The following is a 27,698-nucleotide window of genomic DNA, read 5'->3' as shown; positions in this document are numbered from 1 at the left end:
AGGGAAAGATGCTAACGACAAAAGGAGATTCGAACCTTTCCAATTCTACGCACTCTATGCTGCTAAGGCTAAAACATCCGTCCGGACACTCATGTAGTAGGCCGTGTGGTTGGTTAAGCATAAAAAAGGGGAAGATGCCAACGACACATGGTTTTCCCAAGTGGTCACCCACCTAAGTACTAGCCATGCCCGATGTTGCTTAACTTCGGTGATCGGACGAGAACCGGTGTGTTCAACATGGTATGGTCGTTGACAAGCATCACTGCTGCTCGCACGCATCAAAAGCCACCGTCGCCGCAACATATCTCTGTCAGTCACTGTGGGACCGCGAGACGAATGCTTCTGCAGAGGCCAGTGTCCACGGAGTACAAAATATTCCGGACATAATACAGTCACAACCATCTCGGAGAACGAAAATGCTACTGAAGCATTAGATTCCAACCTTGTTATGGTAGTTCTACGCACTCTATGTTGTCCATAAGCAGGGAAACTTTTACTTGTGGTAAAGCATCAAAAAGGAAAAGATGCTAACGACAAAAGGAGATTCGAACCTTTCCAATTCTACGCACTCTATGCTGCTAAGGCTAAAACATCCGTCCGGACACTCATGTAGTAGGCCGTGTGGTTGGTTAAGCATAAAAAAGGGGAAGATGCCAACGACACATGGTTTTCCCAAGTGGTCACCCACCTAAGTACTAGCCATGCCCGATGTTGCTTAACTTCGGTGATCGGACGAGAACCGGTGTGTTCAACATGGTATGGTCGTTGACAAGCATCACCGCTGCTCGCACGCATCAAAAGCCACCGTCGCCGCAACATATCTCTGTCAGTCACTGCAGGACCGCGAGACGAATGCTTCTGCAGAGGCCAGTGACCACGGAATACAACATATTCCGGACATAATACAGTCACAACCATCTCGGAGAACAAAAATGCTACTGAAGCATTCGATTCCATCCTTGTTAAAGTACTTCTACGCACTCTATGTTGTCCATAAGTAGGGAAACTTTTACTTGTGGTAAAGCATCAAAAAGGGAAAGATGCTAACGACAAAAGGAGATTCGAACCTTTCCAATTCTACGCACTCTATGCTGCTAAGGCTAAAACATCCGTCCGGACACTCATGTAGTAGGCCGTGTGGTTGGTTAAGCATAAAAAAGGGGAAGATGCCAACGACACATGGTTTTCCCAAGTGGTCACCCACCTAAGTACTAGCCATGCCCGATGTTGCTTAACTTCGGTGATCGGACGAGAACCGGTGTGTTCAACATGGTATGGTCGTTGACAAGCATCACCGCTGCTCGCACGCATCAAAAGCCACCGTCGCCGCAACATATCTCTGTCAGTCACTGTGGGACCGCGAGACGAATGCTTCTGCAGAGGCCAGTGACCACGGAATACAACATATTCCGGACATAATACAGTCACAACCATCTCGGAGAACGAAAATGCTACTGAAGCATTAGATTCCATCCTTGTTAAGGTACTTCTACGCACTCTATGTTGTCCATAAGTAGAGAAACTTTTACTTGTGGTAAAGCATCAAAAAGGGAAAGATGCTAACGACAAAAGGAGATTCGAACCTTTCCAATTCTACGCACTCTATGCTGCTAAGGCTAAAACATCCGTCCGGACACTCATGTAGTAGGCCGTGTGGTTGGTTAAGCATAAAAAAGGGGAAGATGCCAACGACACATGGTTTTCCCAAGTGGTCACCCACCTAAGTACTAGCCATGCCCGATGTTGCTTAACTTCGGTGATCGGACGAGAACCGGTGTGTTCAACATGGTATGGTCGTTGACAAGCATCACCGCTGCTCGCACGCATCAAAAGCCACCGTCGCCGCAACATATCTCTGTCAGTCACTGCAGGACCGCGAGACGAATGCTTCTGCAGAGGCCAGTGACCACGGAATACAACATATTCCGGACATAATACAGTCACAACCATCTCGGAGAACGAAAATGCTACTGAAGCATTAGATTCCATCCTTGTTAAGGTACTTCTACGCACTCTATGTTGTCCATAAGTAGAGAAACTTTTACTTGTGGTAAAGCATCAAAAAGGGAAAGATGCTAACGACAAAAGGAGATTCGAACCTTTCCAATTCTACGCACTCTATGCTGCTAAGGCTAAAACATCCGTCCGGACACTCATGTAGTAGGCCGTGTGGTTGGTTAAGCATAAAAAAGGGGAAGATGCCAACGACACATGGTTTTCCCAAGTGGTCACCCACCTAAGTACTAGCCATGCCCGATGTTGCTTAACTTCGGTGATCGGACGAGAACCGGTGTGTTCAACATGGTATGGTCGTTGACAAGCATCACCGCTGCTCGCACGCATCAAAAGCCACCGTCGCCGCAACATATCTCTGTCAGTCACTGCAGGACCGCGAGACGAATGCTTCTGCAGAGGCCAGTGTCCACGTAATACAACATATTCCGGACATAATACGGTCACAACCATCTCGGAGAACGAAAATGCTACTGAAGCATTAGATTCCATCCTTGTTAAGGTACTTCTACGCACTCTATGTTGTCCATAAGCAGAGAAACTTTTACTTGTGGTAAAGCATCAAAAAGGGAAAGATGCTAACGACAAAAGGAGATTCGAACCTTTCCAATTCTACGCACTCTATGCTGCTAAGGCTAAAACATCCGTCCGGGCACTCATGTAGTAGGCCGTGTGGTTGGTTAAGCATAAAAAAGGGGAAGATGCCAACGACACATGGTTTTCCCAAGTGGTCACCCACCTAAGTACTAGCCATGCCCGATGTTGCTTAACTTCGGTGATCGGACGAGAACCGGTGTGTTCAACATGGTATGGTCGTTGACAAGCATCACCGCTGCTCGCACGCATCAAAAGCCACCGTCGCCGCAACATATCTCTGTCAGTCACTGCAGGACCGCGAGACGAATGCTTCTGCAGAGGCCAGTGTCCACGTAATACAACATATTCCGGACATAATACGGTCACAACCATCTCGGAGAACGAAAATGCTACTGAAGCATTAGATTCCAACCTTGTTATGGTACTTCTACGCACTCTATGTTGTCCATAAGCAGGGAAACTTTTACTTGTGGTAAAGCATCAAAAAGGGAAAGATGCTAACGACAAAAGGAGATTCGAACCTTTCCAATTCTACGCACTCTATGCTGCTAAGGCTAAAACATCCGTCCGGACACTCATGTAGCAGGCTGTGTGGTTGGTTAAGCATAAAAAAGGGGAAGATGCCAACGACACATGGTTTTCCCAAGTGGTCACCCACCTAAGTACTAGCCATGCCCGATGTTGCTTAACTTCGGTGATCGGACGAGAACCGGTGTGTTCAACATGGTATGGTCATTGACAAGCATCACCGCTGCTCGCACGCATCAAAAGCCACCGTCGCCGCAACATATCTCTGTCAGTCACTGCAGGACCGCGAGACGAATGCTTCTGCAGAGGCCAGTGTCCACGAAATACAACATATTCCGGACATAATACAGTCACAACCATCTCGGAGAACAAAAATGCTACTGAAGCATACGATTCCATCCTTGTTAAAGTACTTCTACGCACTCTATGTTGTCCATAAGTAGGGAAACTTTTACTTGTGGTAAAGCATCAAAAAGGGAAAGATGCTAACGACTAAAGGAGATTCGAACCTTTCCAATTCTACGCACTCTATGCTGCTAAGGCTAAAACATCCGTCCGGACACTCATGTAGCAGGCTGTGTGGTTGGTTAAGCATAAAAAAGGGGAAGATGCCAACGACACATGGTTTTCCCAAGTGGTCACCCACCTAAGTACTAGCCATGCCCGATGTTGCTTAACTTCGGTGATCGGACGAGAACCGGTGTGTTCAACATGGTATGGTCGTTGACAAGCATCGCCGCTGCTCGCACGCATCAAAAGCCACCGTCGCCGCAACATATCTCTGTCAGTCACTGTGGGACCGCGAGACGAATGCTTCTGCAGAGGCCAGTGTCCACGTAATACAACATATTCCGGACATAATACGGCCACAACTATCTCGGAGAACGAAAATGCTACTGAAGCATTAGATTCCAACCTTGTTAAGGTACTTCTACGCACTCTATGTTGTCCATAAGTAGAGAAACTTTTACTTGTGGTAAAGCATCAAAAAGGGAAAGATGCTAACGACAAAAGGAGATTCGAACCTTTCCAATTCTACGCACTCTATGCTGCTAAGGCTAAAACATCCGTCCGGACACTCATGTAGTAGGCCGTGTGGTTGGTTAAGCATAAAAAAGGGGAAGATGCCAACGACACATGGTTTTCCCAAGTGGTCACCCACCTAAGTACTAGCCATGCCCGATGTTGCTTAACTTCGGTGATCGGACGAGAACCGGTGTGTTCAACATGGTATGGTCATTGACAAGCATCACCGCTGCTCGCACGCATCAAAAGCCACCGTCGCCGCAACATATCTCTGTCAGTCACTGCAGGACCGCGAGACGAATGCTTCTGCATAGGCCAGTGACCACGGAGTACAACATATTCCGGACATAATACAGTCACAACCATCTCGGAGAACGAAAATGCTACTGAAGCATTAGATTCCAACCTTGTTATGGTACTTCTACGCACTCTATGTTGTCCATAAGCAGAGAAACTTTTACTTGTGGTAAAGCATCAAAAAGGGAAAGATGCTAACGACAAAAGGAGATTCGAACCTTTCCAATTCTACGCACTCTATGCTGCTAAGGCTAAAACATCCATCCGGGCACTCATGTAGTAGGCCGTGTGGTTGGTTAAGCATAAAAAAGGGGAAGATGCCAACGACACATGGTTTTCCCAAGTGGTCACCCACCTAAGTACTAGCCATGCCCGATGTTGCTTAACTTCGGTGATCGGACGAGAACCGGTGTGTTCAACATGGTATGGTCGTTGACAAGCATCACCGCTGCTCGCACGCATCAAAAGCCGCCGTCGCCGCAACATATCTCTGTCAGTCACTGTGGGACCGCGAGACGAATGCTTCTGCAGAGGCCAGTGTCCACGTAATACAACATATTCCGGACATAATACGGCCACAACTATCTCGGAGAACGAAAATGCTACTGAAGCATTAGATTCCATCCTTGTTAAGGTGCTTCTACGCACTCTATGTTGTCCATAAGTAGAGAAACTTTTACTTGTGGTAAAGCATCAAAAAGGGAAAGATGCTAACGACAAAAGGAGATTCGAACCTTTCCAATTCTACGCACTCTATGCTGCTAAGGCTAAAACATCCGTCCGGACACTCATGTAGTAGGCCGTGTGGTTGGTTAAGCATAAAAAAGGAGAAGATGCCAACGACACATGGTTTTCCCAAGTGGTCACCCACCTAAGTACTAGCCATGCCCGATGTTGCTTAACTTCGGTGATCGGACGAGAACCGGTGTGTTCAACATGGTATGGTCGTTGACAAGCATCACCGCTGCTCGCACGCATCAAAAGCCACCGTCGCCGCAACATATCTCTGTCAGTCACTGTGGGACCGCGAGACGAATGCTTCTGCAGAGGCCAGTGTCCACGAATACAACATATTCCGGACATAATACGGCCACAACCATCTCGGAGAACAAAAATGCTACTGAAGCATTAGATTCCAACCTTGTTAAGGTACTTCCACGCACTCTATGTTGTCCATAAGCAGAGAAACTTTTACTTGTGGTAAAGCATCAAAAAGGGAAAGATGCTAACGACAAAAGGAGATTCGAACCTTCCAATTCTACGCACTCTATGCTGCTAAGGCTAAAACATCCGTCCGGACACTCATGTAGTAGGCCGTGTGGTTGGTTAAGCATAAAAAAGGGGAAGATGCCAACGACACATGGTTTTCCCAAGTGGTCACCCACCTAAGTACTAGCCATGCCCGATGTTGCTTAACTTCGGTGATCGGACGAGAACCGGTGTGTTCAACATGGTATGGTCGTTGACAAGCATCACCGCTGCTCGCACGCATCAAAAGCCACCGTCGCCGCAACATATCTCTGTCAGTCACTGTGGGACCGCGAGACGAATGCTTCTGCAGAGGCCAGTGTCCACGAATACAACATATTCCGGACATAATACGGCCACAACCATCTCGGAGAACAAAAATGCTACTGAAGCATTAGATTCCAACCTTGTTAAGGTACTTCTACGCACTCTATGTTGTCCATAAGCAGAGAAACTTTTACTTGTGGTAAAGCATCAAAAAGGGAAAGATGCTAACGACAAAAGGAGATTCGAACCTTTCCAATTCTACGCACTCTATGCTGCTAAGGCTAAAACATCCGTCCGGACACTCATGTAGCAGGCTGTGTGGTTGGTTAAGCATAAAAAAGGGGAAGATGCCAACGACACATGGTTTTCCCAAGTGGTCACCCACCTAAGTACTAGCCATGCCCGATGTTGCTTAACTTCGGTGATCGGACGAGAACCGGTGTGTTCAACATGGTATGGTCGTTGACAAGCATCACCGCTGCTCGCACGCATCAAAAGCCACCGTCGCCGCAACATATCTCTTTCAGTCACTGCAGGACCGCGAGACAAATGCTTCTGCAGAGGCCAATGTCCACGAAATACAACATATTCCGAACATAATACAGTCACAACCATCTCGGAGAACGAAAATGTTACTGAAGCATTAGATTCCATCTTTGTTAAGGTACTTCTACGCACTCTATGTTGTCCATAAGTAGAGAAACTTTTACTTGTGGTAAAGCATCAAAAAGGGAAAGATGCTAACGACAAAAGGAGATTCGAACCTATGCTGCTAAGGCTAAAACATCCGTCCGGGCACTCATGTAGTAGGCCGTGTGGTTGGTTAAGCATAAAAAAGGGGAAGATGCCAACGACACATGGTTTTCCCAAGTGGTCACCCACCTAAGTACTAGCCATGCCCGATGTTGCTTAACTTCGGTGATCGGACGAGAACCGGTGTGTTCAACATGGTATGGTCGTTGACAAGCATCACCGCTGCTCGCACGCATCAAAAGCCACCGTCGCCGCAACATATCTCTGTCAGTCACTGCAGGACCGCGAGACGAATGCTTCTGCAGAGGCCAGTGTCCACGTAATACAACATATTCCGGACATAATACGGCCACAACTATCTCGGAGAACGAAAATGCTACTGAAGCATTAGATTCCAACCTTGTTAAGGTACTTCCACGCACTCTATGTTGTCCATAAGTAGAGAAACTTTTACTTGTGGTAAAGCATCAAAAAGGGAAAGATGCTAACGACAAAAGGAGATTCGAACCTTTCCAATTCTACGCACTCTATGCTGCTAAGGCTAAAACATCCGTCCGGACACTCATGTAGCAGGCCGTGTGGTTGGTTAAGCATTAAAAAGGAGAAGATGCCAACGACACATGGTTTTCCCAAGTGGTCACCCACCTAAGTACTAGCCATGCCCGATGTTGCTTAACTTCGGTGATCGGACGAGAACCGGTGTGTTCAACATGGTATGGTCGTTGACAAGCATCACCGCTGCTCGCACGCATCAAAAGCCACCGTCGCCGCAACATATCTCTGTCAGTCACTGCAGGACCGCGAGACGAATGCTTCTGCAGAGGCCAGTGTCCACGAAATACAACATATTCCGAACATAATACAGTCACAACCATCTCGAAGAACGAAAATGTTACTGAAGCATTAGATTCCATCCTTGTTAAGGTGCTTCTACGCACTCTATGTTGTCCATAAGTAGAGAAACTTTTACTTGTGGTAAAGCATCAAAAAGGGAAAGATGCTAACGACAAAAGGGAGATTCGAACCTTTCCAATTCTACGCATTCTATGCTGCTAAGGCTAAAACATCCATCCGGACACTCATGTAGTAGGCCGTGTGGTTGGTTAAGCATAAAAAAGGGGAAGATGCCAACGACACATGGTTTTCCCAAGTGGTCACCCACCTAAGTACTAGCCATGCCCGATGTTGCTTAACTTCGGTGATCGGACGAGAACCGGTGTGTTCAACATGGTATGGTCGTTGACAAGCATCGCCGCTGCTCGCACGCATCAAAAGCCGCCGTCGCCGCAACATATCTATGTCAGTCACTGTGGGACCGCGAGACGAATGCTTCTGCAGAGGCCAGTGTCCACGTAATACAACATATTCCGGACATAATACGGCCACAACTATCTCGGAGAACGAAAATGCTACTGAAGCATTAGATTCCAACCTTGTTAAGGTACTTCCACGCACTCTATGTTGTCCATAAGTAGAGAAACTTTTACTTGTGGTAAAGCATCAAAAAGGGAAAGATGCTAACGACAAAAGGAGATTCGAACCTTTCCAATTCTACGCACTCTATGCTGCTAAGGCTAAAACATCCGTCCGGACACTCATGTAGTAGGCCGTGTGGTTGGTTAAGCATAAAAAAGGGGAAGATGCCAACGACACATGGTTTTCCCAAGTGGTCACCCACCTAAGTACTAGCCATGCCCGATGTTGCTTAACTTCGGTGATCGGACGAGAACCGGTGTGTTCAACATGGTATGGTCGTTGACAAGCATCACCGCTGCTCGCACGCATCAAAAGCCACCGTCGCCGCAACATATCTCTGTCAGTCACTGCAGGACCGCGAGACGAATGCTTGTGCATAGGCCAGTGACCACCGGGTACAAAATATTCCGGACATAATACAGTCACAACCATCTCGGAGAACAAAAATGCTACTGAAGCATTAGATTCCATCTTTGTTAAGGTACTTCTACGCACTCTATGTTGTCCATAAGTAGAGAAACTTTTACTTGTGGTAAAGCATCAAAAAGGGAAAGATGCTAACGACAAAAGGGAGATTCGAACCTTTCCAATTCTACGCATTCTATGCTGCTAAGGCTAAAACATCCGTCCGGGCACTCATGTAGTAGGCCGTGTGGTTGGTTAAGCATAAAAAAGGGGAAGATGCCAACGACACATGGTTTTCCCAAGTGGTCACCCACCTAAGTACTAGCCATGCCCGATGTTGCTTAACTTCGGTGATCGGACGAGAACCGGTGTGTTCAACATGGTATGGTCGTTGACAAGCATCGCCGCTGCTCGCACGCATCAAAAGCCGCCGTCGCCGCAACATATCTATGTCAGTCACTGTGGGACCGCGAGACGAATGCTTCTGCAGAGGCCAGTGTCCACGTAATACAACATATTCCGGACATAATACGGCCACAACTATCTCGGAGAACGAAAATGCTACTGAAGCATTAGATTCCAACCTTGTTAAGGTACTTCCACGCACTCTATGTTGTCCATAAGTAGGGAAACTTTTACTTGTGGTAAAGCATCAAAAAGGGAAAGATGCTAACGACAAAAGGAGATTCGAACCTTTCCAATTCTACGCACTCTATGCTGCTAAGGCTAAAACATCCGTTCGGACACTCATGTAGTAGGCCGTGTGGTTGGTTAAGCATAAAAAAGGGGAAGATGCCAACGACACATGGTTTTCCCAAGTGGTCACCCACCTAAGTACTAGCCATGCCCGATGTTGCTTAACTTCGGTGATCGGACGAGAACCGGTGTGTTCAACATGGTATGGTCGTTGACAAGCATCACCGCTGCTCGCACGCATCAAAAGCCACCGTCGCCGCAACATATCTCTGTCAGTCACTGTGGGACCGCGAGACGAATGCTTCTGCAGAGGCCAGTGTCCACGGAGTACAACATATTCCGGACATAATACGGTCACAACTATCTCGGAGAACGAAAATGCTACTGAAGCATTAGATTCCAACCTTGTTATGGTACTTCTACGCACTCTATGTTGTCCATAAGTAGGGAAACTTTTACTTGTGGTAAAGCATCAAAAAGGGAAAGATGCTAACGACAAAAGGAGATTCGAACCTTTCCAATTCTACGCACTCTATGCTGCTAAGGCTAAAACATCCGTCCGGACACTCATGTAGTAGGCCGTGTGGTTGGTTAAGCATAAAAAAGGGGAAGATGCCAACGACACATGGTTTTCCCAAGTGGTCACCCACCTAAGTACTAGCCATGCCCGATGTTGCTTAACTTCGGTGATCGGACGAGAACCGGTGTGTTCAACATGGTATGGTCGTTGACAAGCATCGCCGCTGCTCGCACGCATCAAAAGCCACCGTCGCCGCAACATATCTCTGTCAGTCACTGTGGGACCGCGAGACGAATGCTTCTGCAGAGGCCAGTGACCACGGAGTACAACATATTCCGGACATAATACAGTCACAACCATCTCGGAGAACGAAAATGCTACTGAAACATTAGATTCCATCCTTATTAAGGTACTTCTACGCACTCTATGTTGTCCATAAGCAGGGAAACTTTTACTTGTGGTAAAGCATCAAAAAGGGAAAGATGCTAACGACAAAAGGAGATTCGAACCTTTCCAATTCTACGCACTCTATGCTGCTAAGGCTAAAACATCCGTTCGGACACTCATGTAGTAGGGCCGTGTGGTTGGTTAAGCATAAAAAAGGAGAAGATGCCAACGACACACATGGTTTTCCCAAGTGGTCACCCACCTAAGTACTAGCCATGCCCGATGTTGCTTAACTTCGGTGATCGGACGAGAACCGGTGTGTTCAACATGGTATGGTCGTTGACAAGCATCACCGCTGCTCGCACGCATCAAAAGCCACCGTCGCCGCAACATATCTCTGTCAGTCACTGTGGGACCGCGAGACGAATGCTTCTGCAGAGGCCAGTGTCCACGAATACAACATATTCCGGACATAATACGGCCACAACCATCTCGGAGAACAAAAATGCTACTGAAGCATTAGATTCCAACCTTGTTAAGGTACTTCCACGCACTCTATGTTGTCCATAAGTAGAGAAACTTTTACTTGTGGTAAAGCATCAAAAAGGGAAAGATGCTAACGACAAAAGGAGATTCGAACCTTTCCAATTCTACGCACTCTATGCTGCTAAGGCTAAAACATCCGTCCGGACACTCATGTAGTAGGCCGTGTGGTTGGTTAAGCATAAAAAAGGGGAAGATGCCAACGACACATGGTTTTCCCAAGTGGTCACCCACCTAAGTACTAGCCATGCCCGATGTTGCTTAACTTCGGTGATCGGACGAGAACCGGTGTGTTCAACATGGTATGGTCGTTGACAAGCATCACCGCTGCTCGCACGCATCAAAAGCCGCCGTCGCCGCAACATATCTCTGTCAGTCACTGTGGGACCGCGAGACGAATGCTTCTGCAGAGGCCAGTGTCCACGTAATACAACATATTCCGGACATAATACGGCCACAACTATCTCGGAGAACGAAAATGCTACTGAAGCATTAGATTCCAACCTTGTTAAGGTACTTCCACGCACTCTATGTTGTCCATAAGTAGAGAAACTTTTACTTGTGGTAAAGCATCAAAAAGGGAAAGATGCTAACGACAAAAGGAGATTCGAACCTTTCCAATTCTACGCACTCTATGCTGCTAAGGCTAAAACATCCGTCCGGACACTCATGTAGTAGGCCGTGTGGTTGGTTAAGCATAAAAAAGGGGAAGATGCCAACGACACATGGTTTTCCCAAGTGGTCACCCACCTAAGTACTAGCCATGCCCGATGTTGCTTAACTTCGGTGATCGGACGAGAACCGGTGTGTTCAACATGGTATGGTCGTTGACAAGCATCGCCGCTGCTCGCACGCATCAAAAGCCACCGTCGCCGCAACATATCTCTGTCAGTCACTGTGGGACCGCGAGACGAATGCTTCTGCAGAGGCCAGTGTCCACGTAATACAACATATTCCGGACATAATACGGCCACAACCATCTCGGAGAACAAAAATGCTACTGAAGCATTAGATTCCAACCTTGTTAAGGTACTTCCACGCACTCTATGTTGTCCATAAGTAGGGAAACTTTTACTTGTGGTAAAGCATCAAAAAGGGAAAGATGCTAACGACAAAAGGAGATTCGAACCTATGCTGCTAAGGCTAAAACATCCGTCCGGGCACTCATGTAGTAGGCCGTGTGGTTGGTTAAGCATAAAAAAGGGGAAGATGCCAACGACACATGGTTTTCCCAAGTGGTCACCCACCTAAGTACTAGCCATGCCCGATGTTGCTTCTTCGGTGATCGGACGAGAACCGGTGTGTTCAACATGGTATGGTCGTTGACAAGCATCACCGCTGCTCGCACGCATCAAAAGCCACCGTCGCCGCAACATATCTCTGTCAGTCACTGTGGGACCGCGAGACGAATGCTTCTGCAGAGGCCAGTGTCCACGAAATACAACATATTCCGGACATAATACGGCCACAACCATCTCGGAGAACAAAAATGCTACTGAAGCATTAGATTCCAACCTTGTTAAGGTACTTCCACGCACTCTATGTTGTCCATAAGCAGAGAAACTTTTACTTGTGGTAAAGCATCAAAAAGGGAAAGATGCTAACGACAAAAGGAGATTCGAACCTATGCTGCTAAGGCTAAAACATCCGTCCGGACACTCATGTAGTAGGGCCGTGTGGTTGGTTAAGCATAAAAAAGGAGAAGATGCCAACGACAACACATGGTTTTCCCAAGTGGTCACCCACCTAAGTACTAGCCATGCCCGATGTTGCTTAACTTCGGTGATCGGACGAGAACCGGTGTGTTCAACATGGTATGGTCGTTGACAAGCATCACCGCTGCTCGCACGCATCAAAAGCCACCGTCGCCGCAACATATCTCTGTCAGTCACTGTGGGACCGCGAGACGAATGCTTCTGCAGAGGCCAGTGTCCACGAAATACAACATATTCCGGACATAATACGGCCACAACCATCTCGGAGAACAAAAATGCTACTGAAGCATTAGATTCCAACCTTGTTAAGGTACTTCCACGCACTCTATGTTGTCCATAAGCAGAGAAACTTTTACTTGTGGTAAAGCATCAAAAAGGGAAAGATGCTAACGACAAAAGGAGATTCGAACCTATGCTGCTAAGGCTAAAACATCCGTCCGGGCACTCATGTAGTAGGCCGTGTGGTTGGTTAAGCATAAAAAAGGGGAAGATGCCAACGACACATGGTTTTCCCAAGTGGTCACCCACCTAAGTACTAGCCATGCCCGATGTTGCTTCTTCGGTGATCGGACGAGAACCGGTGTGTTCAACATGGTATGGTCGTTGACAAGCATCGCCGCTGCTCGCACGCATCAAAAGCCACCGTCGCCGCAACATATCTCTGTCAGTCACTGTGGGACCGCGAGACGAATGCTTCTGCAGAGGCCAGTGTCCACGTAATACAACATATTCCGGACATAATACGGCCACAACTATCTCGGAGAACGAAAATGCTACTGAAGCATTAGATTCCAACCTTGTTAAGGTACTTCCACGCACTCTATGTTGTCCATAAGTAGAGAAACTTTTACTTGTGGTAAAGCATCAAAAAGGGAAAGATGCTAACGACAAAAGGAGATTCGAACCTTTCCAATTCTACGCACTCTATGCTGCTAAGGCTAAAACATCCGTCCGGACACTCATGTAGTAGGGCCGTGTGGTTGGTTAAGCATAAAAAAGGAGAAGATGCCAACGACAACACATGGTTTTCCCAAGTGGTCACCCACCTAAGTACTAGCCATGCCCGATGTTGCTTAACTTCGGTGATCGGACGAGAACCGGTGTGTTCAACATGGTATGGTCGTTGACAAGCATCACCGCTGCTCGCACGCATGAAAAGCCACCGTCGCTGCAACATATCTCTTTCAGTCACTGCAGGACCGCGAGACAAATGCTTCTGCAGAGGCCAGTGTCCACGAAATACAACATATTCCGGACATAATACAGTCACAACCATCTCGGAGAACGAAAATGCTACTGAAGCATACGATTCCATCCTTGTTATGGTACTTCTACGCACTCTATGTTGTCCATAAGTAGAGAAACTTTTACTTGTGGTAAAGCATCAAAAAGGGAAAGATGCTAACGACAAAAGGGAGATTCGAACCTTTCCAATTCTACGCATTCTATGCTGCTAAGGCTAAAACATCCATCCGGACACTCATGTAGTAGGCCGTGTGGTTGGTTAAGCATAAAAAAGGGGAAGATGCCAACGACACATGGTTTTCCCAAGTGGTCACCCACCTAAGTACTAGCCATGCCCGATGTTGCTTAACTTCGGTGATCGGACGAGAACCGGTGTGTTCAACATGGTATGGTCGTTGACAAGCATCGCCGCTGCTCGCACGCATCAAAAGCCGCCGTCGCCGCAACATATCTATGTCAGTCACTGTGGGACCGCGAGACGAATGCTTCTGCAGAGGCCAGTGTCCACGTAATACAACATATTCCGGACATAATACGGCCACAACTATCTCGGAGAACGAAAATGCTACTGAAGCATTAGATTCCAACCTTGTTAAGGTACTTCCACGCACTCTATGTTGTCCATAAGTAGAGAAACTTTTACTTGTGGTAAAGCATCAAAAAGGGAAAGATGCTAACGACAAAAGGAGATTCGAACCTTTCCAATTCTACGCACTCTATGCTGCTAAGGCTAAAACATCCGTCCGGACACTCATGTAGTAGGCCGTGTGGTTGGTTAAGCATAAAAAAGGGGAAGATGCCAACGACACATGGTTTTCCCAAGTGGTCACCCACCTAAGTACTAGCCATGCCCGATGTTGCTTAACTTCGGTGATCGGACGAGAACCGGTGTGTTCAACATGGTATGGTCGTTGACAAGCATCACCGCTGCTCGCACGCATCAAAAGCCACCGTCGCCGCAACATATCTCTGTCAGTCACTGCAGGACCGCGAGACGAATGCTTGTGCATAGGCCAGTGACCACCGGGTACAAAATATTCCGGACATAATACAGTCACAACCATCTCGGAGAACAAAAATGCTACTGAAGCATTAGATTCCATCTTTGTTAAGGTACTTCTACGCACTCTATGTTGTCCATAAGTAGAGAAACTTTTACTTGTGGTAAAGCATCAAAAAGGGAAAGATGCTAACGACAAAAGGGAGATTCGAACCTTTCCAATTCTACGCATTCTATGCTGCTAAGGCTAAAACATCCGTCCGGGCACTCAGTAGGCCGTGTGGTTGGTTAAGCATAAAAAAGGGGAAGATGCCAACGACACATGGTTTTCCCAAGTGGTCACCCACCTAAGTACTAGCCATGCCCGATGTTGCTTAACTTCGGTGATCGGACGAGAACCGGTGTGTTCAACATGGTATGGTCGTTGACAAGCATCGCCGCTGCTCGCACGCATCAAAAGCCGCCGTCGCCGCAACATATCTATGTCAGTCACTGTGGGACCGCGAGACGAATGCTTCTGCAGAGGCCAGTGTCCACGTAATACAACATATTCCGGACATAATACGGCCACAACTATCTCGGAGAACGAAAATGCTACTGAAGCATTAGATTCCAACCTTGTTAAGGTACTTCCACGCACTCTATGTTGTCCATAAGTAGGGAAACTTTTACTTGTGGTAAAGCATCAAAAAGGGAAAGATGCTAACGACAAAAGGAGATTCGAACCTTTCCAATTCTACGCACTCTATGCTGCTAAGGCTAAAACATCCGTTCGGACACTCATGTAGTAGGCCGTGTGGTTGGTTAAGCATAAAAAAGGGGAAGATGCCAACGACACATGGTTTTCCCAAGTGGTCACCCACCTAAGTACTAGCCATGCCCGATGTTGCTTAACTTCGGTGATCGGACGAGAACCGGTGTGTTCAACATGGTATGGTCGTTGACAAGCATCACCGCTGCTCGCACGCATCAAAAGCCACCGTCGCCGCAACATATCCCTGTCAGTCACTGTGGGACCGCGAGACGAATGCTTCTGCAGAGGCCAGTGTCCACGGAGTACAACATATTCCTGACAAAATACGGTCACAACCATCTCGGAGAACAAAAATGCTACTGAAGCATTAGATTCCAACCTTGTTATGGTACTTCTACGCACTCTATGTTGTCCATAAGTAGGGAAACTTTTACTTGTGGTAAAGCATCAAAAAGGAAAAGATGCTAACGACAAAAGGAGATTCGAACCTTTCCAATTCTACGCACTCTATGCTGCTAAGGCTAAAACATCCGTTCGGACACTCATGTAGTAGGCCGTGTGGTTGGTTAAGCATAAAAAAGGGGAAGATGCCAACGACACATGGTTTTCCCAAGTGGTCACCCACCTAAGTACTAGCCATGCCCGATGTTGCTTAACTTCGGTGATCGGACGAGAACCGGTGTGTTCAACATGGTATGGTCGTTGACAAGCATCGCCGCTGCTCGCACGCATCAAAAGCCACCGTCGCCGCAACATATCCCTGTCAGTCACTGTGGGACCGCGAGACGAATGCTTCTGCATAGGCCAGTGACCACGGAGTACAACATATTCCGGACATAATACAGTCACAACCATCTCGGAGAACGAAAATGCTACTGAAACATTAGATTCCATCCTTATTAAAGTACTTCTACGCACTCTATGTTGTCCATAAGTAGGGAAACTTTTACTTGTGGTAAAGCATCAAAAAGGGAAAGATGCTAACGACAAAAGGAGATTCGAACCTTTCCAATTCTACGCACTCTATGCTGCTAAGGCTAAAACATCCGTCCGGACACTCATGTAGTAGGGCCGTGTGGTTGGTTAAGCATAAAAAAGGAGAAGATGCCAACGACAACACATGGTTTTCCCAAGTGGTCACCCACCTAAGTACTAGCCATGCCCGATGTTGCTTAACTTCGGTGATCGGACGAGAACCGGTGTGTTCAACATGGTATGGTCGTTGACAAGCATCACCGCTGCTCGCACGCATCAAAAGCCACCGTCGCCGCAACATATCTCTGTCAGTCACTGTGGGACCGCGAGACGAATGCTTCTGCAGAGGCCAGTGTCCACGAAATACAACATATTCCGGACATAATACGGCCACAACCATCTCGGAGAACAAAAATGCTACTGAAGCATTAGATTCCAACCTTGTTAAGGTACTTCCACGCACTCTATGTTGTCCATAAGCAGAGAAACTTTTACTTGTGGTAAAGCATCAAAAAGGGAAAGATGCTAACGACAAAAGGAGATTCGAACCTATGCTGCTAAGGCTAAAACATCCATCCGGACACTCATGTAGTAGGCCGTGTGGTTGGTTAAGCATAAAAAAGGGGAAGATGCCAACGACACATGGTTTTCCCAAGTGGTCACCCACCTAAGTACTAGCCATGCCCGATGTTGCTTAACTTCGGTGATCGGACGAGAACCGGTGTGTTCAACATGGTATGGTCGTTAACAAGCATCGCCGCTGCTCGCACGCATCAAAAGCCGCCGTCGCCGCAACATATCTATGTCAGTCACTGTGGGACCGCGAGACGAATGCTTCTGCAGAGGCCAGTGTCCACGTAATACAACATATTCCGGACATAATACGGCCACAACTATCTCGGAGAACGAAAATGCTACTGAAGCATTAGATTCCAACCTTGTTAAGGTACTTCCACGCACTCTATGTTGTCCATAAGCAGAGAAACTTTTACTTGTGGTAAAGCATCAAAAAGGGAAAGATGCTAACGACAAAAGGAGATTCGAACCTATGCTGCTAAGGCTAAAACATCCATCCGGACACTCATGTAGTAGGCCGTGTGGTTGGTTAAGCATAAAAAAGGGGAAGATGCCAACGACACATGGTTTTCCCAAGTGGTCACCCACCTAAGTACTAGCCATGCCCGATGTTGCTTAACTTCGGTGATCGGACGAGAACCGGTGTGTTCAACATGGTATGGTCGTTGACAAGCATCGCCGCTGCTCGCACGCATCAAAAGCCACCGTCGCCGCAACATATCTCTGTCAGTCACTGTGGGACCGCGAGACGAATGCTTCTGCAGAGGCCAGTGTCCACGTAATACAACATATTCCGGACATAATACGGCCACAACCATCTCGGAGAACAAAAATGCTACTGAAGCATTAGATTCCAACCTTGTTAAGGTACTTCCACGCACTCTATGTTGTCCATAAGTAGGGAAACTTTTACTTGTGGTAAAGCATCAAAAAGGGAAAGATGCTAACGACAAAAGGAGATTCGAACCTATGCTGCTAAGGCTAAAACATCCGTCCGGGCACTCATGTAGTAGGCCGTGTGGTTGGTTAAGCATAAAAAAGGGGAAGATGCCAACGACACATGGTTTTCCCAAGTGGTCACCCACCTAAGTACTAGCCATGCCCGATGTTGCTTCTTCGGTGATCGGACGAGAACCGGTGTGTTCAACATGGTATGGTCGTTGACAAGCATCGCCGCTGCTCGCACGCATCAAAAGCCACCGTCGCCGCAACATATCTCTGTCAGTCACTGTGGGACCGCGAGACGAATGCTTCTGCAGAGGCCAGTGTCCACGTAATACAACATATTCCGGACATAATACGGCCACAACTATCTCGGAGAACGAAAATGCTACTGAAGCATTAGATTCCATCCTTATTAAAGTACTTCTACGCACTCTATGTTGTCCATAAGTAGGGAAACTTTTACTTGTGGTAAAGCATCAAAAAGGGAAAGATGCTAACGACAAAAGGAGATTCGAACCTTTCCAATTCTACGCACTCTATGCTGCTAAGGCTAAAACATCCGTCCGGACACTCATGTAGTAGGGCCGTGTGGTTGGTTAAGCATAAAAAAGGAGAAGATGCCAACGACAACACATGGTTTTCCCAAGTGGTCACCCACCTAAGTACTAGCCATGCCCGATGTTGCTTAACTTCGGTGATCGGACGAGAACCGGTGTGTTCAACATGGTATGGTCGTTGACAAGCATCACCGCTGCTCGCACGCATGAAAAGCCACCGTCGCTGCAACATATCTCTTTCAGTCACTGCAGGACCGCGAGACAAATGCTTCTGCAGAGGCCAGTGTCCACGAAATACAACATATTCCGGACATAATACAGTCACAACCATCTCGGAGAACGAAAATGCTACTGAAGCATACGATTCCATCCTTGTTATGGTACTTCTACGCACTCTATGTTGTCCATAAGTAGAGAAACTTTTACTTGTGGTAAAGCATCAAAAAGGGAAAGATGCTAACGACAAAAGGGAGATTCGAACCTTTCCAATTCTACGCATTCTATGCTGCTAAGGCTAAAACATCCATCCGGACACTCATGTAGTAGGCCGTGTGGTTGGTTAAGCATAAAAAAGGGGAAGATGCCAACGACACATGGTTTTCCCAAGTGGTCACCCACCTAAGTACTAGCCATGCCCGATGTTGCTTAACTTCGGTGATCGGACGAGAACCGGTGTGTTCAACATGGTATGGTCGTTGACAAGCATCGCCGCTGCTCGCACGCATCAAAAGCCGCCGTCGCCGCAACATATCTATGTCAGTCACTGTGGGACCGCGAGACGAATGCTTCTGCAGAGGCCAGTGAACACGGAGTACAACATATTCCGGACATAATACGGCCACAACTATCTCGGAGAACGAAAATGCTACTGAAGCATTAGATTCCAACCTTGTTAAGGTACTTCCACGCACTCTATGTTGTCCATAAGTAGAGAAACTTTTACTTGTGGTAAAGCATCAAAAAGGGAAAGATGCTAACGACAAAAGGAGATTCGAACCTTTCCAATTCTACGCACTCTATGCTGCTAAGGCTAAAACATCCGTCCGGACACTCATGTAGTAGGCCGTGTGGTTGGTTAAGCATAAAAAAGGGGAAGATGCCAACGACACATGGTTTTCCCAAGTGGTCACCCACCTAAGTACTAGCCATGCCCGATGTTGCTTAACTTCGGTGATCGGACGAGAACCGGTGTGTTCAACATGGTATGGTCGTTGACAAGCATCACCGCTGCTCGCACGCATCAAAAGCCACCGTCGCCGCAACATATCTCTGTCAGTCACTGCAGGACCGCGAGACGAATGCTTGTGCATAGGCCAGTGACCACCGGGTACAAAATATTCCGGACATAATACAGTCACAACCATCTCGGAGAACAAAAATGCTACTGAAGCATTAGATTCCATCTTTGTTAAGGTACTTCTACGCACTCTATGTTGTCCATAAGTAGAGAAACTTTTACTTGTGGTAAAGCATCAAAAAGGGAAAGATGCTAACGACAAAAGGGAGATTCGAACCTTTCCAATTCTACGCACTCTATGCTGCTAAGGCTAAAACATCCGTCCGGACACTCATGTAGTAGGGCCGTGTGGTTGGTTAAGCATAAAAAAGGAGAAGATGCCAACGACAACACATGGTTTTCCCAAGTGGTCACCCACCTAAGTACTAGCCATGCCCGATGTTGCTTAACTTCGGTGATCGGACGAGAACCGGTGTGTTCAACATGGTATGGTCGTTGACAAGCATCACCGCTGCTCGCACGCATCAAAAGCCACCGTCGCCGCAACATATCCCTGTCAGTCACTGTGGGACCGCGAGACGAATGCTTCTGCATAGGCCAGTGACCACGGAATACAACATATTCCGGACATAATACAGTCACAACCATCTCGGAGAACGAAAATGCTACTGAAGCATACGATTCCATCCTTGTTATGGTACTTCTACGCACTCTATGTTGTCCATAAGTAGGGAAACTTTTACTTGTGGTAAAGCATCAAAAAGGAAAAGATTCTAACGACAAAAGGAGATTCGAACCTTTCCAATTCTACGCACTCTATGCTGCTAAGGCTAAAACATCCGTTCGGACACTCATGTAGCAGGCCGTGTGGTTGGTTAAGCATTGAAAAGGGGAAGATGCCAACGACACATGGTTTTCCCAAGTGGTCACCCACCTAAGTACTAGCCATGCCCGATGTTGCTTAACTTCGGTGATCGGACGAGAACCGGTGTGTTCAACATGGTATGGTCGTTGACAAGCATCACCGCTGCTCGCACGCATCAAAAGCCACCGTCGCCGCAACATATCTCTGTCAGTCACTGCAGGACCGCGAGACGAATGCTTGTGCATAGGCCAGTGACCACGGAGTGCAACATATTCCGGACATAATACAGTCACAACCATCTCGGAGAACGAAAATGCTACTGAAACATTAGATTCCATCCTTGTTAAAGTACTTCTACGCACTCTATGTTGTCCATAAGCAGAGAAACTTTTACTTGTGGTAAAGCATCAAAAAGGGAAAGATGCTAACGACAAAAGGAGATTCGAACCTTTCCAATTCTACGCACTCTATGCTGCTAAGGCTAAAACATCCGTTCGGACACTCATGTAGTAGGCCGTGTGGTTGGTTAAGCATAAAAAAGGGGAAGATGCCAACGACACATGGTTTTCCCAAGTGGTCACCCACCTAAGTACTAGCCATGCCCGATGTTGCTTAACTTCGGTGATCGGACGAGAACCGGTGTGTTCAACATGGTATGGTCGTTGACAAGCATTACCGCTGCTCGCACGCATCAAAAGCCACCGTCGCCGCAACATATCCCTGTCAGTCACTGTGGGACCGCGAGACGAATGCTTCTGCAGAGGCCAGTGTCCACGGAGTACAACATATTCCGGACAAAATACGGTCACAACCATCTCGGAGAACAAAAATGCTACTGAAGCATTAGATTCCAACCTTGTTATGGTATTTCTACCCACTCTATGTTGTCCATAAGTAGGGAAACTTTTACTTGTGGTAAAGCATCAAAAAGGAAAAGATGCTAACGACAAAAGGAGATTCGAACCTTTCCAATTCTACGCACTCTATGCTGCTAAGGCTAAAACATCCGTTCGGACACTCATGTAGTAGGCCGTGTGGTTGGTTAAGCATAAAAAAGGGGAAGATGCCAACGACACATGGTTTTCCCAAGTGGTCACCCACCTAAGTACTAGCCATGCCCGATGTTGCTTAACTTCGGTGATCGGACGAGAACCGGTGTGTTCAACATGGTATGGTCGTTGACAAGCATCACCGCTGCTCGCACGCATCAAAAGCCACCGTCGCCGCAACATATCTCTGTCAGTCACTGCAGGACCGCGAGACGAATGCTTCTGCATAGGCCAGTGACCACGGAATACAACATGTTCCGGACATAATACGGCCACAACTATCTCGGAGAACGAAAATGCTACTGAAGCATTAGATTCCAACCTTGTTAAGGTACTTCCACGCACTCTATGTTGTCCATAAGTAGAGAAACTTTTACTTGTGGTAAAGCATCAAAAAGGGAAAGATGCTAACGACAAAAGGAGATTCGAACCTTTCCAATTCTACGCACTCTATGCTGCTAAGGCTAAAACATCCGTTCGGACACTCATGTAGTAGGCCGTGTGGTTGGTTAAGCATAAAAAAAGGGGAAGATGCCAACGACACATGGTTTTCCCAAGTGGTCACCCACCTAAGTACTAGCCATGCCCGATGTTGCTTAACTTCGGTGATCGGACGAGAACCGGTGTGTTCAACATGGTATGGTCGTTGACAAGCATCACCGCTGCTCGCACGCATCAAAAGCCACCGTCGCCGCAACATATCCCTGTCAGTCACTGTGGGACCGCGAGACGAATGCTTCTGCAGAGGCCAGTGTCCACGGAGTACAACATATTCCTGACAAAATACGGTCACAACCATCTCTGAGAACAAAAATGCTACTGAAGCATTAGATTCCAACCTTGTTATGGTACTTCTACGCACTCTATGTTGTCCATAAGTAGGGAAACTTTTACTTGTGGTAAAGCATCAAAAAGGGAAAGATGCTAACGACAAAAGGAGATTCGAACCTATGCTGCTAAGGCTAAAACATCCGTCCGGGCACTCATGTAGTAGGCCGTGTGGTTGGTTAAGCATAAAAAAGGGGAAGATGCCAACGACACATGGTTTTCCCAAGTGGTCACCCACCTAAGTACTAGCCATGCCCGATGTTGCTTCTTCGGTGATCGGACGAGAACCGGTGTGTTCAACATGGTATGGTCGTTGACAAGCATCGCCGCTGCTCGCACGCATCAAAAGCCACCGTCGCCGCAACATATCTCTGTCAGTCACTGTGGGACCGCGAGACGAATGCTTCTGCAGAGGCCAGTGTCCACGTAATACAACATATTCCGGACATAATACGGCCACAACTATCTCGGAGAACGAAAATGCTACTGAAGCATTAGATTCCATCCTTATTAAAGTACTTCTACGCACTCTATGTTGTCCATAAGTAGGGAAACTTTTACTTGTGGTAAAGCATCAAAAAGGGAAAGATGCTAACGACAAAAGGAGATTCGAACCTTTCCAATTCTACGCACTCTATGCTGCTAAGGCTAAAACATCCGTCCGGACACTCATGTAGTAGGGCCGTGTGGTTGGTTAAGCATAAAAAAGGAGAAGATGCCAACGACAACACATGGTTTTCCCAAGTGGTCACCCACCTAAGTACTAGCCATGCCCGATGTTGCTTAACTTCGGTGATCGGACGAGAACCGGTGTGTTCAACATGGTATGGTCGTTGACAAGCATCACCGCTGCTCGCACGCATGAAAAGCCACCGTCGCTGCAACATATCTCTTTCAGTCACTGCAGGACCGCGAGACAAATGCTTCTGCAGAGGCCAGTGTCCACGAAATACAACATATTCCGGACATAATACAGTCACAACCATCTCGGAGAACGAAAATGCTACTGAAGCATACGATTCCATCCTTGTTATGGTACTTCTACGCACTCTATGTTGTCCATAAGTAGAGAAACTTTTACTTGTGGTAAAGCATCAAAAAGGGAAAGATGCTAACGACAAAAGGGAGATTCGAACCTTTCCAATTCTACGCATTCTATGCTGCTAAGGCTAAAACATCCATCCGGACACTCATGTAGTAGGCCGTGTGGTTGGTTAAGCATAAAAAAGGGGAAGATGCCAACGACACATGGTTTTCCCAAGTGGTCACCCACCTAAGTACTAGCCATGCCCGATGTTGCTTAACTTCGGTGATCGGACGAGAACCGGTGTGTTCAACATGGTATGGTCGTTGACAAGCATCGCCGCTGCTCGCACGCATCAAAAGCCGCCGTCGCCGCAACATATCTATGTCAGTCACTGTGGGACCGCGAGACGAATGCTTCTGCAGAGGCCAGTGAACACGGAGTACAACATATTCCGGACATAATACGGCCACAACTATCTCGGAGAACGAAAATGCTACTGAAGCATTAGATTCCAACCTTGTTAAGGTACTTCTACGCACTCTATGTTGTCCATAAGTAGAGAAACTTTTACTTGTGGTAAAGCATCAAAAAGGGAAAGATGCTAACGACAAAAGGAGATTCGAACCTTTCCAATTCTACGCACTCTATGCTGCTAAGGCTAAAACATCCGTCCGGACACTCATGTAGTAGGCCGTGTGGTTGGTTAAGCATAAAAAAGGGGAAGATGCCAACGACACATGGTTTTCCCAAGTGGTCACCCACCTAAGTACTAGCCATGCCCGATGTTGCTTAACTTCGGTGATCGGACGAGAACCGGTGTGTTCAACATGGTATGGTCGTTGACAAGCATCACCGCTGCTCGCACGCATCAAAAGCCACCGTCGCCGCAACATATCCCTGTCAGTCACTGTGGGACCGCGAGACGAATGCTTCTGCAGAGGCCAGTGTCCACGGAGTACAACATATTCCTGACAAAATACGGTCACAACCATCTCTGAGAACAAAAATGCTACTGAAGCATTAGATTCCAACCTTGTTATGGTACTTCTACGCACTCTATGTTGTCCATAAGTAGGGAAACTTTTACTTGTGGTAAAGCATCAAAAAGGAAAAGATGCTAACGACAAAAGGAGATTCGAACCTTTCCAATTCTACGCACTCTATGCTGCTAAGGCTAAAACATCCGTTCGGACACTCATGTAGTAGGCCGTGTGGTTGGTTAAGCATAAAAAAGGGGAAGATGCCAACGACACATGGTTTTCCCAAGTGGTCACCCACCTAAGTACTAGCCATGCCCGATGTTGCTTAACTTCGGTGATCGGACGAGAACCGGTGTGTTCAACATGGTATGGTCGTTGACAAGCATCGCCGCTGCTCGCACGCATCAAAAGCCACCGTCGCCGCAACATATCCCTGTCAGTCACTGTGGGACCGCGAGACGAATGCTTCTGCATAGGCCAGTGACCACGGAGTACAACATATTCCGGACATAATACAGTCACAACCATCTCGGAGAACGAAAATGCTACTGAAACATTAGATTCCATCCTTATTAAAGTACTTCTACGCACTCTATGTTGTCCATAAGTAGGGAAACTTTTACTTGTGGTAAAGCATCAAAAAGGGAAAGATGCTAACGACAAAAGGAGATTCGAACCTTTCCAATTCTACGCACTCTATGCTGCTAAGGCTAAAACATCCGTTCGGACACTCATGTAGCAGGCTGTGTGGTTGGTTAAGCATAAAAAAGGGGAAGATGCCAACGACACATAGTTTTCCCAAGTGGTCACCCACCTAAGTACTAGCCATGCCCGATGTTGCTTAACTTCGGTGATCGGACGAGAACCGGTGTGTTCAACATGGTATGGTCGTTGACAAGCATCACCGCTGCTCGCACGCATCAAAAGCCACCGTCGCCGCAACATATCTCTTTCAGTCACTGCAGGACCGCGAGACGAATGCTTCTGAAAAGGCCAGTGACCACGGAGTACAACATATTCCGGACATAATACAGTCACAACCATCTCGGAGAACGAAAATGCTACTGAAGCATACGATTCCATCCTTGTTATGGTACTTCTACGCACTCTATGTTGTCCATAAGCAGGGAAACTTTTACTTGTGGTAAAGCATCAAAAAGGGAAAGATGCTAACGACAAAAGGAGATTCGAACCTTTCCAATTCTACGCACTCTATGCTGCTAAGGCTAAAACATCCGTTCGGACACTCATGTAGTAGGCCGTGTGGTTGGTTAAGCATAAAAAAGGGGAAGATGCCAACGACACATGGTTTTCCCAAGTGGTCACCCACCTAAGTACTAGCCATGCCCGATGTTGCTTAACTTCGGTGATCGGACGAGAACCGGTGTGTTCAACATGGTATGGTCGTTGACAAGCATCGCCGCTGCTCGCACGCATCAAAAGCCACCGTCGCCGCAACATATCCCTGTCAGTCACTGTGGGACCGCGAGACGAATGCTTCTGCATAGGCCAGTGACCACGGAGTACAACATATTCCGGACATAATACAGTCACAACCATCTCGGAGAACGAAAATGCTACTGAAACATTAGATTCCATCCTTATTAAAGTACTTCTACGCACTCTATGTTGTCCATAAGTAGGGAAACTTTTACTTGTGGTAAAGCATCAAAAAGGGAAAGATGCTAACGACAAAAGGAGATTCGAACCTTTCCAATTCTACGCACTCTATGCTGCTAAGGCTAAAACATCCGTTCGGACACTCATGTAGCAGGCTGTGTGGTTGGTTAAGCATAAAAAAGGGGAAGATGCCAACGACACATGGTTTTCCCAAGTGGTCACCCACCTAAGTACTAGCCATGCCCGATGTTGCTTAACTTCGGTGATCGGACGAGAACCGGTGTGTTCAACATGGTATGGTCGTTGACAAGCATCACCGCTGCTCGCACGCATCAAAAGCCACCGTCGCCGCAACATATCTCTTTCAGTCACTGCAGAACCGCGAGACGAATGCTTCTGCAGAGGCCAGTGTCCACGAAATACAACATATTCCGGACATAATACGGTCACAACCATCTCGGAGAATGAAAATGCTACTGAAGCATTAGATTCCATCCTTGTTAAGGTACTTCTACGCACTCTATGTTGTCCATAAGTAGGGAAACTTTTACTTGTGGTAAAGCATCAAAAAGGGGAAGATGCCTACGACACATGGTTTTCCCAAGTGGTCACCCACCTAAGTACTAGCCATGCCCGATGTTGCTTAACTTCGGTGATCGGACGAGAACCGGTGTGTTCAACATGGTATGGTCGTTGACAAGCATCACCGCTGCTCGCACGCATGAAAAGCCACCGTCGCTGCAACATATCTCTTTCAGTCACTGCAGGACCGCGAGACAAATGCTTCTGCAGAGGCCAATGTCCACGAAATACAACATATTCCGAACATAATACAGTCACAACCATCTCGAAGAACGAAAATGTTACTGAAGCATTAGATTCCATCCTTGTTAAGGTGCTTCTACGCACTCTATGTTGTCCATAAGTAGAAAAACTTTTACTTGTGGTAAAGCATCAAAAAGGGAAAGATGCTAACGACAAAAGGGAGATTCGAACCTTTCCAATTCTACGCATTCTATGCTGCTAAGGCTAAAACATCCGTCCGGACACTCATGTAGTAGGCCGTGTGGTTGGTTAAGCATAAAAAAGGGGAAGATGCCAACGACACATGGTTTTCCCAAGTGGTCACCCACCTAAGTACTTAGCCATGCCCGATGTTGCTTAACTTCGGTGATCGGACGAGAACCGGTGTGTTCAACATGGTATGGTCGTTGACAAGCATCACCGCTGCTCGCACGCATGAAAAGCCACCGTCGCTGCAACATATCTCTTTCAGTCACTGCAGGACCGCGAGACAAATGCTTCTGCAGAGGCCAATGTCCACGAAATACAACATATTCCGAACATAATACAGTCACTGTCACTTTATGGTAACGACGCGATCATTGGAGGACGGCACGCGCGCCTTTTGTCAGCTTGTGCTACCGGCCACGAGGGGGCGCGTTGCTTCGGACGACATCGGCGGACGGACCCGAAGCGAAGGATGACGTGGTCTGGCGTGACGATCGAGATAACGAGGAAAGGTCCTTTCTTTTTGATCCTGACCAGCGGGCCAAGCGGACGAATTTT

The 27,698-nt window shown here is 47.2% G+C and overlaps 54 non-coding genes across 54 annotated transcripts; all 54 read right to left on the bottom strand.

The window, feature by feature from the left end:
* Nucleotides 1-135: 135 nt before the first annotated feature.
* LOC118514810 lies at nucleotides 136-254 on the bottom strand. The gene has a single exon (XR_004906786.1). It is a non-coding gene; the product is annotated as a 5S ribosomal RNA (ribosomal RNA).
* A 397-nt stretch (nucleotides 255-651) lies between these two features.
* LOC118514808 lies at nucleotides 652-770 on the bottom strand. The gene has a single exon (XR_004906784.1). It is a non-coding gene; the product is annotated as a 5S ribosomal RNA (ribosomal RNA).
* A 397-nt stretch (nucleotides 771-1,167) lies between these two features.
* Nucleotides 1,168-1,286, bottom strand: LOC118514807. Its single transcript, XR_004906783.1, has one exon. It is a non-coding gene; the product is annotated as a 5S ribosomal RNA (ribosomal RNA).
* A 397-nt stretch (nucleotides 1,287-1,683) lies between these two features.
* On the bottom strand, nucleotides 1,684-1,802 carry LOC118514806. Its single transcript, XR_004906782.1, has one exon. It is a non-coding gene; the product is annotated as a 5S ribosomal RNA (ribosomal RNA).
* Nucleotides 1,803-2,199: 397 nt separating this feature from the next.
* On the bottom strand, nucleotides 2,200-2,318 carry LOC118514805. Its single transcript, XR_004906781.1, has one exon. It is a non-coding gene; the product is annotated as a 5S ribosomal RNA (ribosomal RNA).
* A 397-nt stretch (nucleotides 2,319-2,715) lies between these two features.
* On the bottom strand, nucleotides 2,716-2,834 carry LOC118514804. Its single transcript, XR_004906780.1, has one exon. It is a non-coding gene; the product is annotated as a 5S ribosomal RNA (ribosomal RNA).
* Nucleotides 2,835-3,231: 397 nt separating this feature from the next.
* LOC118514883 lies at nucleotides 3,232-3,350 on the bottom strand. The gene has a single exon (XR_004906857.1). It is a non-coding gene; the product is annotated as a 5S ribosomal RNA (ribosomal RNA).
* A 397-nt stretch (nucleotides 3,351-3,747) lies between these two features.
* On the bottom strand, nucleotides 3,748-3,866 carry LOC118514803. Its single transcript, XR_004906779.1, has one exon. It is a non-coding gene; the product is annotated as a 5S ribosomal RNA (ribosomal RNA).
* Nucleotides 3,867-4,263: 397 nt separating this feature from the next.
* On the bottom strand, nucleotides 4,264-4,382 carry LOC118514882. The gene has a single exon (XR_004906856.1). It is a non-coding gene; the product is annotated as a 5S ribosomal RNA (ribosomal RNA).
* A 397-nt stretch (nucleotides 4,383-4,779) lies between these two features.
* On the bottom strand, nucleotides 4,780-4,898 carry LOC118514802. The gene has a single exon (XR_004906778.1). It is a non-coding gene; the product is annotated as a 5S ribosomal RNA (ribosomal RNA).
* A 397-nt stretch (nucleotides 4,899-5,295) lies between these two features.
* LOC118514801 lies at nucleotides 5,296-5,414 on the bottom strand. The gene has a single exon (XR_004906777.1). It is a non-coding gene; the product is annotated as a 5S ribosomal RNA (ribosomal RNA).
* Nucleotides 5,415-5,809: 395 nt separating this feature from the next.
* Nucleotides 5,810-5,928, bottom strand: LOC118514800. The gene has a single exon (XR_004906776.1). It is a non-coding gene; the product is annotated as a 5S ribosomal RNA (ribosomal RNA).
* A 396-nt stretch (nucleotides 5,929-6,324) lies between these two features.
* Nucleotides 6,325-6,443, bottom strand: LOC118514799. The gene has a single exon (XR_004906775.1). It is a non-coding gene; the product is annotated as a 5S ribosomal RNA (ribosomal RNA).
* Nucleotides 6,444-6,821: 378 nt separating this feature from the next.
* Nucleotides 6,822-6,940, bottom strand: LOC118514797. Its single transcript, XR_004906773.1, has one exon. It is a non-coding gene; the product is annotated as a 5S ribosomal RNA (ribosomal RNA).
* A 397-nt stretch (nucleotides 6,941-7,337) lies between these two features.
* LOC118514796 lies at nucleotides 7,338-7,456 on the bottom strand. The gene has a single exon (XR_004906772.1). It is a non-coding gene; the product is annotated as a 5S ribosomal RNA (ribosomal RNA).
* A 398-nt stretch (nucleotides 7,457-7,854) lies between these two features.
* Nucleotides 7,855-7,973, bottom strand: LOC118514795. Its single transcript, XR_004906771.1, has one exon. It is a non-coding gene; the product is annotated as a 5S ribosomal RNA (ribosomal RNA).
* Nucleotides 7,974-8,370: 397 nt separating this feature from the next.
* Nucleotides 8,371-8,489, bottom strand: LOC118514794. Its single transcript, XR_004906770.1, has one exon. It is a non-coding gene; the product is annotated as a 5S ribosomal RNA (ribosomal RNA).
* A 398-nt stretch (nucleotides 8,490-8,887) lies between these two features.
* LOC118514793 lies at nucleotides 8,888-9,006 on the bottom strand. Its single transcript, XR_004906769.1, has one exon. It is a non-coding gene; the product is annotated as a 5S ribosomal RNA (ribosomal RNA).
* A 397-nt stretch (nucleotides 9,007-9,403) lies between these two features.
* LOC118514792 lies at nucleotides 9,404-9,522 on the bottom strand. Its single transcript, XR_004906768.1, has one exon. It is a non-coding gene; the product is annotated as a 5S ribosomal RNA (ribosomal RNA).
* A 397-nt stretch (nucleotides 9,523-9,919) lies between these two features.
* LOC118514791 lies at nucleotides 9,920-10,038 on the bottom strand. The gene has a single exon (XR_004906767.1). It is a non-coding gene; the product is annotated as a 5S ribosomal RNA (ribosomal RNA).
* A 398-nt stretch (nucleotides 10,039-10,436) lies between these two features.
* LOC118514892 lies at nucleotides 10,437-10,557 on the bottom strand. Its single transcript, XR_004906868.1, has one exon. It is a non-coding gene; the product is annotated as a 5S ribosomal RNA (ribosomal RNA).
* Nucleotides 10,558-10,953: 396 nt separating this feature from the next.
* LOC118514790 lies at nucleotides 10,954-11,072 on the bottom strand. The gene has a single exon (XR_004906766.1). It is a non-coding gene; the product is annotated as a 5S ribosomal RNA (ribosomal RNA).
* Nucleotides 11,073-11,469: 397 nt separating this feature from the next.
* On the bottom strand, nucleotides 11,470-11,588 carry LOC118514789. The gene has a single exon (XR_004906765.1). It is a non-coding gene; the product is annotated as a 5S ribosomal RNA (ribosomal RNA).
* Nucleotides 11,589-11,966: 378 nt separating this feature from the next.
* LOC118514911 lies at nucleotides 11,967-12,083 on the bottom strand. The gene has a single exon (XR_004906888.1). It is a non-coding gene; the product is annotated as a 5S ribosomal RNA (ribosomal RNA).
* Nucleotides 12,084-12,462: 379 nt separating this feature from the next.
* On the bottom strand, nucleotides 12,463-12,584 carry LOC118514905. The gene has a single exon (XR_004906882.1). It is a non-coding gene; the product is annotated as a 5S ribosomal RNA (ribosomal RNA).
* Nucleotides 12,585-12,962: 378 nt separating this feature from the next.
* Nucleotides 12,963-13,079, bottom strand: LOC118514910. Its single transcript, XR_004906887.1, has one exon. It is a non-coding gene; the product is annotated as a 5S ribosomal RNA (ribosomal RNA).
* Nucleotides 13,080-13,477: 398 nt separating this feature from the next.
* Nucleotides 13,478-13,599, bottom strand: LOC118514904. The gene has a single exon (XR_004906881.1). It is a non-coding gene; the product is annotated as a 5S ribosomal RNA (ribosomal RNA).
* A 398-nt stretch (nucleotides 13,600-13,997) lies between these two features.
* On the bottom strand, nucleotides 13,998-14,116 carry LOC118514788. Its single transcript, XR_004906764.1, has one exon. It is a non-coding gene; the product is annotated as a 5S ribosomal RNA (ribosomal RNA).
* Nucleotides 14,117-14,513: 397 nt separating this feature from the next.
* Nucleotides 14,514-14,632, bottom strand: LOC118514786. Its single transcript, XR_004906762.1, has one exon. It is a non-coding gene; the product is annotated as a 5S ribosomal RNA (ribosomal RNA).
* A 394-nt stretch (nucleotides 14,633-15,026) lies between these two features.
* On the bottom strand, nucleotides 15,027-15,145 carry LOC118514785. The gene has a single exon (XR_004906761.1). It is a non-coding gene; the product is annotated as a 5S ribosomal RNA (ribosomal RNA).
* A 397-nt stretch (nucleotides 15,146-15,542) lies between these two features.
* On the bottom strand, nucleotides 15,543-15,661 carry LOC118514784. The gene has a single exon (XR_004906760.1). It is a non-coding gene; the product is annotated as a 5S ribosomal RNA (ribosomal RNA).
* Nucleotides 15,662-16,058: 397 nt separating this feature from the next.
* LOC118514782 lies at nucleotides 16,059-16,177 on the bottom strand. Its single transcript, XR_004906759.1, has one exon. It is a non-coding gene; the product is annotated as a 5S ribosomal RNA (ribosomal RNA).
* Nucleotides 16,178-16,575: 398 nt separating this feature from the next.
* Nucleotides 16,576-16,697, bottom strand: LOC118514903. The gene has a single exon (XR_004906880.1). It is a non-coding gene; the product is annotated as a 5S ribosomal RNA (ribosomal RNA).
* Nucleotides 16,698-17,075: 378 nt separating this feature from the next.
* LOC118514886 lies at nucleotides 17,076-17,194 on the bottom strand. Its single transcript, XR_004906861.1, has one exon. It is a non-coding gene; the product is annotated as a 5S ribosomal RNA (ribosomal RNA).
* A 378-nt stretch (nucleotides 17,195-17,572) lies between these two features.
* LOC118514781 lies at nucleotides 17,573-17,691 on the bottom strand. The gene has a single exon (XR_004906758.1). It is a non-coding gene; the product is annotated as a 5S ribosomal RNA (ribosomal RNA).
* Nucleotides 17,692-18,069: 378 nt separating this feature from the next.
* LOC118514909 lies at nucleotides 18,070-18,186 on the bottom strand. The gene has a single exon (XR_004906886.1). It is a non-coding gene; the product is annotated as a 5S ribosomal RNA (ribosomal RNA).
* A 398-nt stretch (nucleotides 18,187-18,584) lies between these two features.
* On the bottom strand, nucleotides 18,585-18,706 carry LOC118514902. Its single transcript, XR_004906879.1, has one exon. It is a non-coding gene; the product is annotated as a 5S ribosomal RNA (ribosomal RNA).
* Nucleotides 18,707-19,104: 398 nt separating this feature from the next.
* On the bottom strand, nucleotides 19,105-19,223 carry LOC118514780. Its single transcript, XR_004906757.1, has one exon. It is a non-coding gene; the product is annotated as a 5S ribosomal RNA (ribosomal RNA).
* A 397-nt stretch (nucleotides 19,224-19,620) lies between these two features.
* Nucleotides 19,621-19,739, bottom strand: LOC118514779. Its single transcript, XR_004906756.1, has one exon. It is a non-coding gene; the product is annotated as a 5S ribosomal RNA (ribosomal RNA).
* Nucleotides 19,740-20,138: 399 nt separating this feature from the next.
* Nucleotides 20,139-20,260, bottom strand: LOC118514900. Its single transcript, XR_004906877.1, has one exon. It is a non-coding gene; the product is annotated as a 5S ribosomal RNA (ribosomal RNA).
* Nucleotides 20,261-20,657: 397 nt separating this feature from the next.
* On the bottom strand, nucleotides 20,658-20,776 carry LOC118514778. The gene has a single exon (XR_004906755.1). It is a non-coding gene; the product is annotated as a 5S ribosomal RNA (ribosomal RNA).
* Nucleotides 20,777-21,173: 397 nt separating this feature from the next.
* Nucleotides 21,174-21,292, bottom strand: LOC118514777. Its single transcript, XR_004906754.1, has one exon. It is a non-coding gene; the product is annotated as a 5S ribosomal RNA (ribosomal RNA).
* A 397-nt stretch (nucleotides 21,293-21,689) lies between these two features.
* Nucleotides 21,690-21,808, bottom strand: LOC118514776. The gene has a single exon (XR_004906753.1). It is a non-coding gene; the product is annotated as a 5S ribosomal RNA (ribosomal RNA).
* Nucleotides 21,809-22,206: 398 nt separating this feature from the next.
* On the bottom strand, nucleotides 22,207-22,325 carry LOC118514774. Its single transcript, XR_004906751.1, has one exon. It is a non-coding gene; the product is annotated as a 5S ribosomal RNA (ribosomal RNA).
* A 378-nt stretch (nucleotides 22,326-22,703) lies between these two features.
* Nucleotides 22,704-22,820, bottom strand: LOC118514908. Its single transcript, XR_004906885.1, has one exon. It is a non-coding gene; the product is annotated as a 5S ribosomal RNA (ribosomal RNA).
* A 398-nt stretch (nucleotides 22,821-23,218) lies between these two features.
* LOC118514899 lies at nucleotides 23,219-23,340 on the bottom strand. Its single transcript, XR_004906876.1, has one exon. It is a non-coding gene; the product is annotated as a 5S ribosomal RNA (ribosomal RNA).
* A 398-nt stretch (nucleotides 23,341-23,738) lies between these two features.
* Nucleotides 23,739-23,857, bottom strand: LOC118514773. Its single transcript, XR_004906750.1, has one exon. It is a non-coding gene; the product is annotated as a 5S ribosomal RNA (ribosomal RNA).
* A 397-nt stretch (nucleotides 23,858-24,254) lies between these two features.
* LOC118514772 lies at nucleotides 24,255-24,373 on the bottom strand. Its single transcript, XR_004906749.1, has one exon. It is a non-coding gene; the product is annotated as a 5S ribosomal RNA (ribosomal RNA).
* Nucleotides 24,374-24,770: 397 nt separating this feature from the next.
* LOC118514771 lies at nucleotides 24,771-24,889 on the bottom strand. Its single transcript, XR_004906748.1, has one exon. It is a non-coding gene; the product is annotated as a 5S ribosomal RNA (ribosomal RNA).
* A 397-nt stretch (nucleotides 24,890-25,286) lies between these two features.
* LOC118514889 lies at nucleotides 25,287-25,405 on the bottom strand. The gene has a single exon (XR_004906864.1). It is a non-coding gene; the product is annotated as a 5S ribosomal RNA (ribosomal RNA).
* Nucleotides 25,406-25,802: 397 nt separating this feature from the next.
* LOC118514770 lies at nucleotides 25,803-25,921 on the bottom strand. Its single transcript, XR_004906747.1, has one exon. It is a non-coding gene; the product is annotated as a 5S ribosomal RNA (ribosomal RNA).
* A 397-nt stretch (nucleotides 25,922-26,318) lies between these two features.
* Nucleotides 26,319-26,437, bottom strand: LOC118514769. The gene has a single exon (XR_004906746.1). It is a non-coding gene; the product is annotated as a 5S ribosomal RNA (ribosomal RNA).
* A 271-nt stretch (nucleotides 26,438-26,708) lies between these two features.
* LOC118514888 lies at nucleotides 26,709-26,827 on the bottom strand. The gene has a single exon (XR_004906863.1). It is a non-coding gene; the product is annotated as a 5S ribosomal RNA (ribosomal RNA).
* Nucleotides 26,828-27,225: 398 nt separating this feature from the next.
* On the bottom strand, nucleotides 27,226-27,345 carry LOC118514894. The gene has a single exon (XR_004906870.1). It is a non-coding gene; the product is annotated as a 5S ribosomal RNA (ribosomal RNA).
* Nucleotides 27,346-27,698: the final 353 nt, after the last annotated feature.

This window comes from Anopheles stephensi, chromosome 3 (genome assembly GCF_013141755.1).
Source record: "Anopheles stephensi strain Indian chromosome 3, UCI_ANSTEP_V1.0, whole genome shotgun sequence".
Taxonomy (NCBI): domain Eukaryota; kingdom Metazoa; phylum Arthropoda; class Insecta; order Diptera; family Culicidae; genus Anopheles; species Anopheles stephensi.
This window is presented reverse-complemented; position numbering and strand designations above follow the sequence as displayed.